The sequence below is a fragment of the Rhinopithecus bieti genome, unplaced genomic scaffold (assembly GCF_001698545.2).
Source record: "Rhinopithecus bieti isolate Rb0 unplaced genomic scaffold, ASM169854v2 scaffold_17930, whole genome shotgun sequence".
NCBI classification, from domain to species: domain Eukaryota; kingdom Metazoa; phylum Chordata; class Mammalia; order Primates; family Cercopithecidae; genus Rhinopithecus; species Rhinopithecus bieti.
The window spans coordinates 73,506-86,516 of record NW_016809035.1 but is presented as its reverse complement, the minus strand read 5'-3'; the positions used below and the strand labels follow the sequence as shown (position 1 = coordinate 86,516).

At 42.7% G+C, this 13,011-nt stretch overlaps 1 protein-coding gene across 6 annotated transcripts in view; it reads right to left on the bottom strand.

Annotated features, from left to right (window-relative positions):
• Positions 1 to 13,011, bottom strand: part of RFX4 (regulatory factor X4) — a 184,627-nt gene that overhangs the window by 118,217 nt on the left and 53,399 nt on the right. For all 6 annotated transcript variants that reach the window (XM_017888249.1, XM_017888252.1, XM_017888251.1 and 3 more), the window contains exon 3: positions 9,505 to 9,564. The gene's annotated coding sequence lies outside the window, so the exon portion shown is untranslated. The remainder of the gene's footprint in view (positions 1 to 9,504; positions 9,565 to 13,011) is intronic.

Genomic DNA, 13,011 nt, shown 5'->3' with positions numbered 1-13,011 from the left:
CAGACTTTACAAGGCAACAGGATTTTTAAAAATATTAACTATTATAACTTATCATTGAAGTTGTCACAGAGATCTGGGACTGTAAGCTATGTAAAAAAAAAAAAAAAAAAAAACCCTTACTAAGCAATCAGGACAAGACAGTAGTCTACACCCATCAGTGACTCCCTGTTCCTTCTCCACAAAAGTCCAGATTCCTGACCGTGGCATCCAAGGCCCCTGGCTCCTTTTCCGGCCTGCTTTCCCACACGTATACCTCTTTCCAGCCAACTGGACTGTTTCCTGCTCCTGAGACACACCTAGTCACCTTCCACTCCCACACACGATCCGTTACCTTCCTACTGCAGGGGATGACCTCTTCCACCATGCTCCATGCATCAAGGCTCAACTCACATTTCTTTTCCTTGGAACTACACTCAGTGCACAACCAGCCCCATCTGCTAACCACTTCTTCATCCTTTCCTCCTTGCCAGATTTGTTTATTCCTTCGGTAACATGTAGAGTGCTGCAGTGGTCTAAATACCAGGTATTGTTATGTCTGTAGAAAAGCCACATCCTCTACTCATAAAGCTCTCACTACTTCCCAGGGATGGCCATAGCTTCTCATAGTTTGTGGCCCAAATAGCTTTCCTCAGGAGGCAGCACTGGTTTTAGAGTTTGAGATCACTGAGTTTGAATCCTGCTTCCACCACTTACAAGCAGTATAGCCTGGGGCATGTTACTTGAACTCCCTCACTTCCTTCACCTGTAAAATGAGAGAAACTGTACCATCTCCCAAGCTTGCTGTGAGGACTAGACAAGAATCCATGCACAGCCTGAGGCCCTTTATTGTGGGGGACACTCAATAAAGAATAACGATCAGCATTATTTTACAATGTTGTGGAATATTCAGGTAATGTTTTGTCTCTTAAACTGAAAGGCCTTCGAGGGCAGGGACCAAGCCAAATTCCCATTGATGTTAACGTGGTTCCTAGCACTGTGTCCTGAACACAGTCGGTAAACACTGCAGGAGGAAGGATGGGAAAGGAGGAAAGGCTGACAGGAAGGAAGACAGGCTTTTGCACAGGTCAAGGGACTCTGGCATTTTATTAATCTTACTATCTGGGTGGTTAAAGGAAAAGCACGGTTAATATTAATACATTTGATTTACATTTTCAAGTGCCTACCGTGCACTAGCGATGTTCATATTTGCTTTCACTACCCGCACAAGATGAGTAACACTATGCCCCAGGACATAGAGGAAGAAATGGAGGGTCAAGGAAGTAAAGTGGCTTGTCCACAGCAACTCGGCTGGGAAAAGCTGGGCTAAAAAGTATGAACTCAGGTATGATGCCTCTAAAGTTCTCACTGTGTGCCAGAAACTGACATGCATTTGGTCAGTCAGCATATGTTTACTGAGCACCTACTATGTGCCAGCCACTGTAGAATACAGCCATGAACAAGAAGACACTACCCTTGCCCTAGCCTTTAAGAAACTGACAGTTTACCAGAAGGAAGATGGGAGCTAGGGAGATAACACCACCAGACAGCCAATGAATAGAAAACAGTGGGCTTTGGCTCATATGGGTTCTGGTTAGGACTGAGACTGAGTCTAGAAAACTCCAAAGCAAAATAAAACAAACGAAAAACAAATCTATTTCATTACACAACGGTTAAGCCATACTTTGCTGCTAAGTAGACAAGCCAATCAGAAACATGCATTTGTGTGGACCCTGACATTTCTCACGGGACCTCAGCTGACCCAGCTTCCTCGTTGTTGAGGATTTCCTTGGGGAGTCAGGAATGTCCCCCTCTTTGTGTAGAAAGAGACTACCTTGGTTTCCTCCTCTTTAAATACAGGTAACTGTCCTGCCTTCTCTGCAGGATTTTCATGAGGATTAGGTGTGTTCAGCAGTGACATCACCTGACAAGCCTGGCATCCCACAGGTGATTGCTGAACGTGTAGGTTTGGCTGATGCGGGGCAATGGACTGAATCAGAGATTTATTTCTGCCGTTGTAATATCTAAACTGGACCAGAACAGTAGCCATAGCCATCCAATTCCTACCCTGGGTTTGACCTACAACATACTGAATTAGTGTTCCGGTAAGGCCTGGCCTTAGGCAGCTTCTGGAATCTCTCAGCACAGTTTTTGGTTATTCAAGTCCCTTCTTTTTTTTTTTTTTTTTTTTTTTTTTTTGATAAAACTAGGCAATGTATTAAGCACAGTGTTGCAATTTCCATTCGGTTCCCAATGCTTCTATTGGGGCCTAGGCTACAGGTTTGCAGCCCAGAACTCTGGTGGTCCTGGACAGTAGCTGAGGTGATTTTGGCACCATCCCCTACCAGCAGCTACCTCCTCAGCGGTCCCTTTCCACCTATACCCAGTGTCTACTCATCTCTACTGCACTTTGCCATTATGAATAGGGCAGAACATCTTCATATGTGCCCCCTTACACACCTGTGTGGGAGTGTTTCTCCCTGCCGGCATCAAGAAGCAGAGCTGCTGGGTACATGTGCTTCAAATGCCAGTGGGATTGCAAAATTGCAAATGGCTTTACCATTTGACACATTTACCCACAGCACAAAATACTTTTTTTTTTTTTTAAAGTTGTGGTTCCACAACACAGCATCTCATTCCCTGAGACATTTCTGCCCTTGGCATTGGGTTGTCCAGCTTAACTGACCTTTCTCCATCTGTAGCTGAGGTCATCTGGAGGGACACAGTCACATCTAGTGGCATTATCTATCAACACTGGCTGCGTTCAGAGCTAAAAGTGTTCAGCCTCCCTTTTTAGAACTATGTTACCTAACTCATATTATGAAAGCAGACAATGTTCTGCTGCTGTTGAGTAAGAATCAAGTCACAAATGGGTGCAGAATGTCAGTTATCGGTTACATCCAATGAGTCTGGTCTAGCAGCTGTGATCTGGTCTAAAACTTAAATGTATTTCTTCTTTGGAACAATGCCAAACCCAATTTCTTACCTATGACCTTCCAGAACATTCTAAAGAGAAATTCTAAATTTCTTTTGTTTCATATTAATTTGGAATATTGATAGCTTGTCAACCAGCCAAGTCCTCAAATTATTTTTTTTCAAAAGAAAGGAAAATATGCCCCAATCCCCCCCACCCCGAAAGTGGCAATTTGATCTTCTGTCCTCCTCCTTTTTGGAAGAGCCTCATTTCTTCGGTAAATTGCTGGAAGGGAAAATGTCCCCACCCAGAAGGTGCACAAGGAGCTCTGGGTAAGGGCGGCAAGGGTGGCGGGTGAGGGCGGGGCACAGAGGGGGCATGTGTTGGCAGCAAGTAGGCCGGGACTGCGGAACAGGCTGCTTTCCATTTCGAAATTCTCTGCATGAATAGAGGTTATTGTGCGGCTGGGATTCCAGCAGCGCTCACCATCCCCAGTGAGTTGGGATTTACTAACCCTCGTGACCAAGGATGCTGGAAAGTGTTTGGCAGAAGGCATTTGACAATATTTGCCTGTTTTCTGCTGGGAGTTGCCTCCAGATCACGTGGCCTCAATTATTTTAGGCTGCTTGGCTGCTGTATTATTTGTTCTTAGAGCGGTGTTATTTGTTCTAGGGGGAGAGGGAGGGGGTTTGTGGCAAGGAAGGGGAAGAAGGAGAAGCAAATAGCTCCTAACCCAATTCCAATAACAAGCCAAATGTCCCAGGAGAGCTCAGCACTGTCAGGCGGGTGGCGGGCGCCTTAGTGGTGCGGCCAGGGTCCTTTCCTGCGCCTGCCCTGCTCTCTGTCCTCAGGGGCTGGCCACTGCCGCTGGAGAGAGGGCACAGCATGAAGGACATAAATGCCTCAGAGAATGAGATGCTTGTCTTAGCGTTAGGTTCCTGTTTTGTTTTGTAAGTATTTTGCACTGCAGATGAAGATATAAAATGGTAAAGCCATTTGATGGGCAATTTTGCAATCCCATCAACACTTCAAGTGTTAATGGAGCACTTCTGCTTCTTGATACAGACATGAAGAAACACTCCCACGGTGTCTAAGGGGGCACACACGAAGATGTTCTGTGAGGCCCTATTTGCAATGGCAAAGATGAGATTTGAACACAACTTAAAAGTTCATCAAAAGGGAAGTGGCGCTGGGTGTGGTGGCTCATACCTGTAATCCCAACACTTTGGGAGGCTGGAGCACTTGAGGTCGGGAGTTCAAGACCAGCCTGGCCAACATGGTAAAACCTCATCTCTACCAAAATACAAAAATTAACTGGACATGGCGGTGTGTGCCTGTAATCCCAGCTACTTGGAAGGCTGAGGCAGGAGAATTGTTTGAACCTGGGTGGCGGAGGTTGCAGTGAGCCGAGATCACGCCATTGCACTCCAGCCTGAGTGACAGAGCAAGATTCTGTCTCAAAAAAAAAAAAAAGGGAAATGGCAACATTAATTCTGCCATTGTCTTATGCTGACCACTGCGCTGCAGTTAAAATGAGGTTGTTCTTTATGAACCATAGGTGTAGTTTCAGGACATTCTACTGAGGAAGAAAGCAAGTAGTGGATCAATATAGCATAACAGGTTGTGGGTCCATGTTTTTAGTGTGATACATCTGCATGCTTTTTATAAAGAAGACAATGCTAAATTAAAAACTACAGTTCAGAAACTTCTACAGATACATATGTGTGCAAATGCATATCTGTAATACATATCTACACATATGTATACACACAGGTGCACACATGCACACACATGTCTCACTGGTAATAGGGTTGCTTTTGAGGAGAAGGCAAAGAACTACAAGGAGAAATGGACTGGAGTCTTACCTATAATGTTTTTAATTTTTTAACAAGGAAATGTATTTCTTGTGTAAATAAAATAAAAGTAAAGCAAAAATATACTTTAAATGGGCCCAGGATATGAGTAAATTGTCCATCACTGGATACAGGCTGCCCCCAGAGCGGGGTGTCACTTGGGAGAGGCAGTTCCCTTCATGTTTTGCTGAGGATCACTCCGTGGAAGGATTCAGCCTCCCAGCAGGGGAACAATGTCTCAATGCCCCAGGGCAGTCTGGGCACACACAACATCCACCACTCCTTCCTGGGATGGGAGCGGGCTGAGCTTGCTGAAGGACCAACGAGAAGGTGGCCCACGTGGTTGGAGCATAGCACACAAGGAGGAGAGTGACACAAGATGAGGTGGAAGGATTCAGCCTCCCAGCAGGGGGAACAATAAGGAACAACAGGATAAATTTACTTATATACTGTTTTTTTTTTTTTTTAAGCTTACAAAAGAAGAAGAAAATTAGACAAAGGAAAGAAGAGATTGAAAAAGTATGTAAGCATCAGATTTTGCTCTCAACCCCGTGGCAGCCAGAGCAAAAAGGGGACACATTGTAAATTATGTCACTTTTCCTTGTAAAATGGAGGGTGCATCTACTCTCTTTTCAGAGATAAAGTTTTTATACTGAAACAATATTGTTAAAAAAATGATACACATGCAGCTTTACATAGGAGGTCACCTGTCCTCCACCACCATTTTAAGCATGACTGTTCCTAAGTTTAATGTCCTACTTTCTCTTCCTTACTGCTTACGTATCTTCTCCCCTGACCGCTTCTCCCGCCTCATCTTGTGTCACTCTCCTCCTTGTGTGCTATGCTCCAACCACATGGGCCACCTTCTCGTTGGTCCTTCAGCAAGCTCAGCCCGCTCCCATCCCAGGAAGGAGTGGTGGATGTTGTGTGTGCCCAGACTGCCCTGGGGCATTGAGACATTGTTCCCCCTGCTGGGAGGCTGAATCCTTCCACGGAGTGATCCTCAGCAAAACATGAAGGGAACTGCCTCTTCCAAGTGACACCCCGCCCTGGGGGCAGCCTGTATCCAGTGATGGACAATGGGGCTGGGGATAAAGGCCTGGATCTGTTGCTTTGATTCAGGTCATCTTTAACTGGCCGTCCCCACCTCAGAACCCCCTGTAGGATTGGCTGAAGCCTCTGTGAGAACCTCTTCACTGCCCAACACCCGCTCTGTCTATTCCAGCGTCCCTCACACTCCCATGGGTGTGGAGGCTGGGCACATGCCCCAATAAACCACCTGTATGCACAACTCTGCTCAATCTGGAGAGGCCACCTACAATAGTGGGGCCTTTGTAGAAACTGTTCTCTCCACCTGGAACATTCCCCTGTCCCTGGTTTTCACACTGTCATGGTGTCATCCATCTATCCACTGAAATGTCACCTTCTCAGAGAAGCTTGCCCTTACTGCTCAACCTGAAATAGCCTCTCAGACACTATCCTATTAGCTAAGTTGGAGTCTCTGCACAGCGCTTCTCACTATCTAATACATTACTTGTTTATCTGTCAATCATTAGTCATTTTTAAAAATAGAGACAGGGTCTTGCTCTGTCACCCAGGCTCGAGTACAGTGGCACAATCAGTCTGCTATAGTCTTGAAGTCTGAGGCTCAAGCCATACTCCTGTCTCAGCCTCCAGAGTAGGTAAGACTATAGGTTTATGCCACCATGCCCAGCTAAGATTTTTGTTTTTTGCAGAGACAGGGTCTCACTATGTTGCCCAGACTAGTCTTGAGCTCCTGGCTTCAAGTGATCCTCCCACCTCAGCCTCTCAAAGTGCCTGGATTACAGGCGTGAGCCACTGCACCCTGAGTGTCATCAGTTTAAATATATACATATATTCGGCTGGGCATGGTGGCTCACACCTGTAATTCCAGCACTTTGAGAGGCTGAGGCAGGTGGATCACATGAGGTCTGGAGTTCGATACCAGCCTGACCAACATGGAGAAACCCTGTCTCTACGAAAAATACAATATTAGCCGGGTGTGGTGGTGCATGTCTGTAATCCCAGCTACTTGGGAGGCTAAGGCAGGAGAATCACTTGAACCCAGGAGGCAGAGGTTGCGGTGAGCCGAGATCACGCCACTGCACTCCAGCCCGGGCAACAAGAGCAAAACTCTGTCTCAAAAAAAAAAAAAAAAAAAAAAATCTATCTATCTACGTATCTACCTATCTACCTATATCTATATCTATGGATGGAGATATAGATATTTCCCCCATCATCGGCTCCTTTTCTTGGTCTACCTTATCCACCACTGCATTTCCAGAGCCTAGAACAAGGACCTAGCAAATACCAGGTGCTCAGTAAACATTTCTCGAATTAGTTAATGACTGAAATTCTAAAACATATAATATAAAGATAATTAGAGGAAACGTTAATGTTCTTTAAACAACTTGATGGCTTTTGATAAGAATAAGGCTAAAATGTACAAATTCCCAAATCTGGTTTGGCTTTGAAAATAGATGTATCATTAAAAAAAGTTCACTGACCTTGTGACTTGGAGAGTAAAATTTCTTCTGGAATGATCTATGTGACCCTTTATTTAGAAGAACAGATATTTTGTGCAGAATTAGGTAGCATAGAAGGAGATGTGGCTGTGCCTATGCCAGGGAGGAGACAGAGCCTGCTCCAGGCTGTCCTTGTGGGTCTCAGAAGGAAGGCGTGAGCTGAAGGATCGACTGAGCCCCCACCCCACGCCAGATGCTGTTCAAGCACCTTCTATGGAACAACTGATTTCATCTTCATGACTACCCTATGAGCTAGACACTATTGCTATCCCCATTTTATAGGTGAGTAAACTGAGGCACAGAGAGGTTAAGGACCTTGCCCAAGATTTCACAGCTTGTAAGTGGCAGAGCTGGAGTTAAGCCATGACAGCTTGATTTCAGAGACTGCACCATTTACAGTCTCACTGTTGCCAGGAAGATGTCCTGGAATCACAGAAAAATAGACATGAACAAGGTGATTTTCTTCTAGTTCCTTTCAAATTTTTTACTCTGAAACATATGACATGTTCAGGTTATTAAAGCAAGAATGTCTGTTGGCTGGGTGTGGTGGCTTACACCTGTAATCCCACCACTTAGAGAGGCTGGGGCGGAAGGGTCACCTGAGGTCAGGAGTTCAAGACCAGCCTAGCCAACATGGTGAAACCGCGTCTCTACAAAAAGCACAAAAATTAGCCAGGCATGTTGGCGGGCGCCTGTGATCCCGGCTTGTTGGGAGGCTGAGGTAAGAGGATCACTTGAACCCAGAGGGCGGAGGTCGCAGTGAGCCAAAATCACGCCACAGCACTCCAGCCTAGGCAACAGAGTGAGACTCCACCTCAAAAAAAAAAAAAAAAAAAAAAAAAGTCTGTCAATTCCGTGCATTTCTAAAAACTCTCACTCCCAAAGTCCTTTACATCGATGCCTCATTCGATGTCTTGGCACTATGGGAACTTGCGTGGCTGTAATACTTAGGGAAGGGTGAAGGGGGAGATTTGATCTGAGAAGTAAAGTAGAATTTTAAATAAAGCAAAAAGCAGGAAATGCAATGAGGAAAAGGTCTATAGGAACAAATGATGGAAATAAGCCAAAAGGCTGGAAATAGAGCTCTTGAAAACAACCTTTGCTATTCTTGAAGCAAAACAAGCTGACTGCTGAGGCTCTTGTTAGAGAAGATTGAGTTACGCTCCTGAGTGCTTTCTCCCAGTGTTGTTTTCCTCTCACCTCTGGATGGATTAGACTAGAGAATCTAATATGATTTGCTCATTAAAGCCCATCTGCTTCCTTTTCTGATCTGTCCTCTCTCTCTATCCTTCCTAATGTTTCTTTTCCTTTCTTTCCAAGCATGAGCTTTGCAGTTAAAGAGACCCAGCCAGGTTCCTGCCTCTGCCACCGATTGGCTGTGTGCCTATTCAGGCAAATGATTTAACTGGTTCAGCTTTATTTTCCTCATCAGTTAAACGGGCACAACAACAGCAACTCCACAGAATTGTGAGAATGAAATGAGGCATATATATAAAGTGCCTAGCATGGAGGGGTGCATTCCTTTCTTTTCCCCATTTCTCTTTCCTTCCCCTTCATTCCTTAATTCCTTCATATTTGCTGGGCTGCACTGCAACAGGAATAATCGCCTTCAATGGCCAAGATTCTCCATGGTGTGAATCTCAGGCATAGAGAGCTCTAGTGTTCAAAGCTACAACATAATTTCCAACTAAAGCTTTTAGAGGAGAATTTATCTGTAAATACCAAACACAAGTGCAACCACTTAAACATCAGTAAATATTTCATCAAGCCCAGGAATGCCAAATATTAAAGAGAAAGCCATTCTAGTAGATTACTCTTGTTAGTGTTATTAATGTTAAAATAATTATATATAGTTGCAATTAATTATGAATTAAGGGTTCATTGGTAAGAGTCAACAGACATCTGTTTCTATTATAAATTGTAATAATGGATTCTATTAAAATCAATTAATAACACCATGGGGAATCCAGTCCTTGCCAGTGTTTGGATAACAGAAAAAACATCTACCCTAAAATAAAATATGAAAATTCCAATCTCCAGGCTAGATCTAAGGCTAGTGGAGCATTTTACATATACTGCAAATTAAATAGATTTCATGTTGGTTGTGGGATGTCAAGTTATGACAATGTTAAAATATCCAAGTGATATCCTATCCTATAGGTAAGAAGATATGAGCATCCTCTGAAGAGAGAACTTGCTAAAAATGGAAACTTACCATTGCAGAGTAGCAGGAGTGGAGTGGGGCTTGGATGCTCTATTATTTTCTTTTCCTCATCTGTTAAAGGAAAGAAAAGAAACTAACTTCAGTAGGAAACAGTAGGAAAAAGTAAAAGTCCTGCCGACTCTCCCAAGTTTCAAAAGACTATGTTTCTCTGAAATGTTGATGCTTTGAAACAGTATTTTGGCTTTTCCAACATGTTAGACTCATCATACTTTAATACAAAAAAAAAAAGCAAAATTGACTTTTATTTTAAAACTCTTATATCAATTTTGTTTTTATTTGACACAATGTGTTAGAGTTTGAAGAGCATTTCCCTTTATCACTGACCAATGTGATCACACTCATCCAGTCAGTATTTTCCTAACTGAAGCAGGACAGACTACAATTTCAACCCTAAAAACATAGGGAATTCACTCACTGCTATGGACTGAATATTTGTGTTCCACCCAAAATTTATGTGTTGAAACCTAATCCCCAAGATGATGATGATATTTGAAGGTGGGGCCTTTAGGAAGTGATCAGTCATGAGTCTTGTGAATGAAATTAGTGTCTTTATGAAAGAGACCCCAGAGAGCTCCCCCATACCCCTTTCTCCCCTCTGAGAAGAAGAGAGAAGATAGCGAGAAGATAGCCATCTATGAACCAGGAAGTGGGCCCTCACCACACCCAAATCTGCTATTGCCTTGATCTTGGACTTCCCAGCCTCCAGAACTGGGAGAATAAATCTCTGTTAATTAATAAATCTTTGAGAATAAACAATAGATAAATAAATCTCTGTTGTTCATAACCCACCCAGTTTATGGTATTTTGTTATGAAAACCTGAACAGACTAAGCTCTTCACCATTTGTTGTTTGTAACCCCAATGAAGCAGAGCCTTAATGTAGAGTAGGGAAAGTATAAGTGTTCAGAAGAAGAATCAGGTTAGCAATGCAATGGAGCAGGGTTTAGCACATATTTTCTGTAAAGGACCTGATAGTAAATATTTTAGGGTTTGTGGACCAATAGTAAAAATCAAGAATATTATATAGAATTTATATGACAGGAGAGAAAACAAGTTTCCATGAAATATTTATTGATAAAATTCAATGTAAGGCCAGGCACAGTGGCTCACACCTGTAATCCCAGCACTTTGGGAGGCCAAGGTGAGTGGATCACTTGAGGTCAGGAGTTCAAGACCAGCCTGGCCAACATGGTGAAACTGTCTCTACTAAAAATACAAAAATTAGCCAGGCGTGGTGGCGCGCACCTGTAATCTCAGCTACTCAGGAGGCTGAGGCAGGAAAATCACTTGAACCTGGGAGGCGGAGGTTGCAGAGAGCCAAGATCGTGCCACGGCACTCCAGTCTGGACAACAGAGCAAGAATAAAAAAAAGAAATCCAGTGTAATAGTAATAATTGAATATAATTTTTGTAATACATGTCTATTAATGAGAAGAATTAAATTAATTTTGGGTATGTGGGTAACATTCTCCTAATTGGGATTAAAATTAATGCTGCCTATTATTAAATAGATTACAAAAGTTGATCTGTAAAGACCATTTTTACCTTACAGCCCCACAAGCATCAGGCCAGATTTGGCTCACATGACCCTGATTTGCTGAGTCCTGCAATACCACAGTCTGAACAACAGATTAATTTTTAGCATATCTAAAAAAAATTTGTCACAATTTCATCATGGATTTACTGAGAAATACTTATACTCAGTCTCTTATCCAGTTCCTAACAAAGATTATTGATAGGAACAGTCAACATAAAATTCCTTGATTCACAAAATTTGGTCCAAGATAATTAGGACAAATAAGAGTCTCAAGAAGAAAACCAATAATGTCAAAGCCTATAGATATTATCAATAAAATTTAATATAGACATTAAAAAGATAAATGAAATCAATCTGTGGCATAAAACTTATATGGAAAAGAATTGGTATCTAAGAAAACAGTTTAAGTAAAACAAAAATGAAAATAAAAAATGAAAATGTCATATGATGTATAGAAAAATTTTTCTAAAATTAAATTAGCTCATCAAAGCTGAATCCAGAAAATATCTTCTTGATGAAAATTGATCAATATTGGTGTAATTCTGATTTAAATGTCTGCTTATAAGCACTGTGGCAGATACTGTTGTTGCTTAATCAAAACCTACACGTACCCACCTTCTTCCTTATATATAGAAGCCCAGTTTAGAGAGGATTGTGTGTTCAAGGAGAGTGACCCCCTTTCAAATTCTGGAAAGGTGAATGTTGATTCATTTACGACAATCATGATAATTAATTTTATGTCATCTAGCCACTGATTGGATTAGGTGGAGCATGTAACATGATGTAGGCTGATCACATTTCAGAAGACGCTCTCTCTCAGGGCTTCTGGGAAAAGTATTTTTCCCTAATAAAATTGAAGGAGTGAGAGATTCTCACCTGTTCTACTTTTGAATGTGGCTTTGAGATGACACAATAACTAGATGAAAGCAGCAAACTTGGGATGGGGAAAAACGCAATCTGAGGACAAAGTCAACACCTAGGAAGGCAGAGAAAAAAAGGGAAAGCTTGGGGGCTCTGATTGTCACGTGGTGCCTCTGATGAACCAATCCAAACAATGGCTGCCTCCTGTTCTATGAGATAGCACAGTTTCTTCGGTTGATAAAACTTCCTTTCATTGGGTATTCTCTTCCGTGCCACCAAAACTATTCTAACTGATGGTTAGAACCCAAACCACACTAATGCTAAATGTTCTCAGGAACGGAATGTAAAATACATCATAGACTCAACACCTGTTCATGATGCTTTGTCAACCTGGAGTTCTTCTAAATAGATGTTTCTCATCCTTTCAAGCCTGGAATAAATGCCACCGACTCTTTGAAGCCTTCCTTGATACTCTCTTAGTCAGGAATCAATCATTGATCCTAACTCTGTGCTTCTATAACACATTATTCACCTCTTAGCTGTCCTGTGTAGCCACCTGGATCATTATTTCTTTTTTTTTTTTTTTTGAGACGGAGTTCTGCTCTTGTCGCCCAGGCTGGAGTGCAATGGCACAATCTCAGCTCACTGCAACCTCCACCTCCCAGGTTCAGGTGATTCTTCTGCCTCAGCCCTCCAAGTAGCTGGGATTACAAGTGCCCACAACCACGCCTGGCTAATTTTTGTATTTTTTAGTAGAGTCGGGGTTTCACCATGTTGGTCAGGCTGATGCCAAACTCCTGCCCTCAGGCGACTGGATTATTATTTCTGTACACATCCATCTCTTCTGCTCAAGCATAAACTCAGTGAGAAGGCAGGGGTGCAGTCATCTGCATTACCTCCTTCAGGACCTAGCACAGCACCTTCCACTTAGTATTTAAATAGTTAAGTGTGCCTTCTCCAGTCTTAAAGAACAGCACAATATAGAGCGTGAACATGTGGGTCTCACAAGAATGTGGGTAAGTGAACACCTAAGTACACAGAACAATACTCAACTTCGGTTGTTCACAAAGAAATAAAAAGGAAGCAATGAGTCACTCTTTAT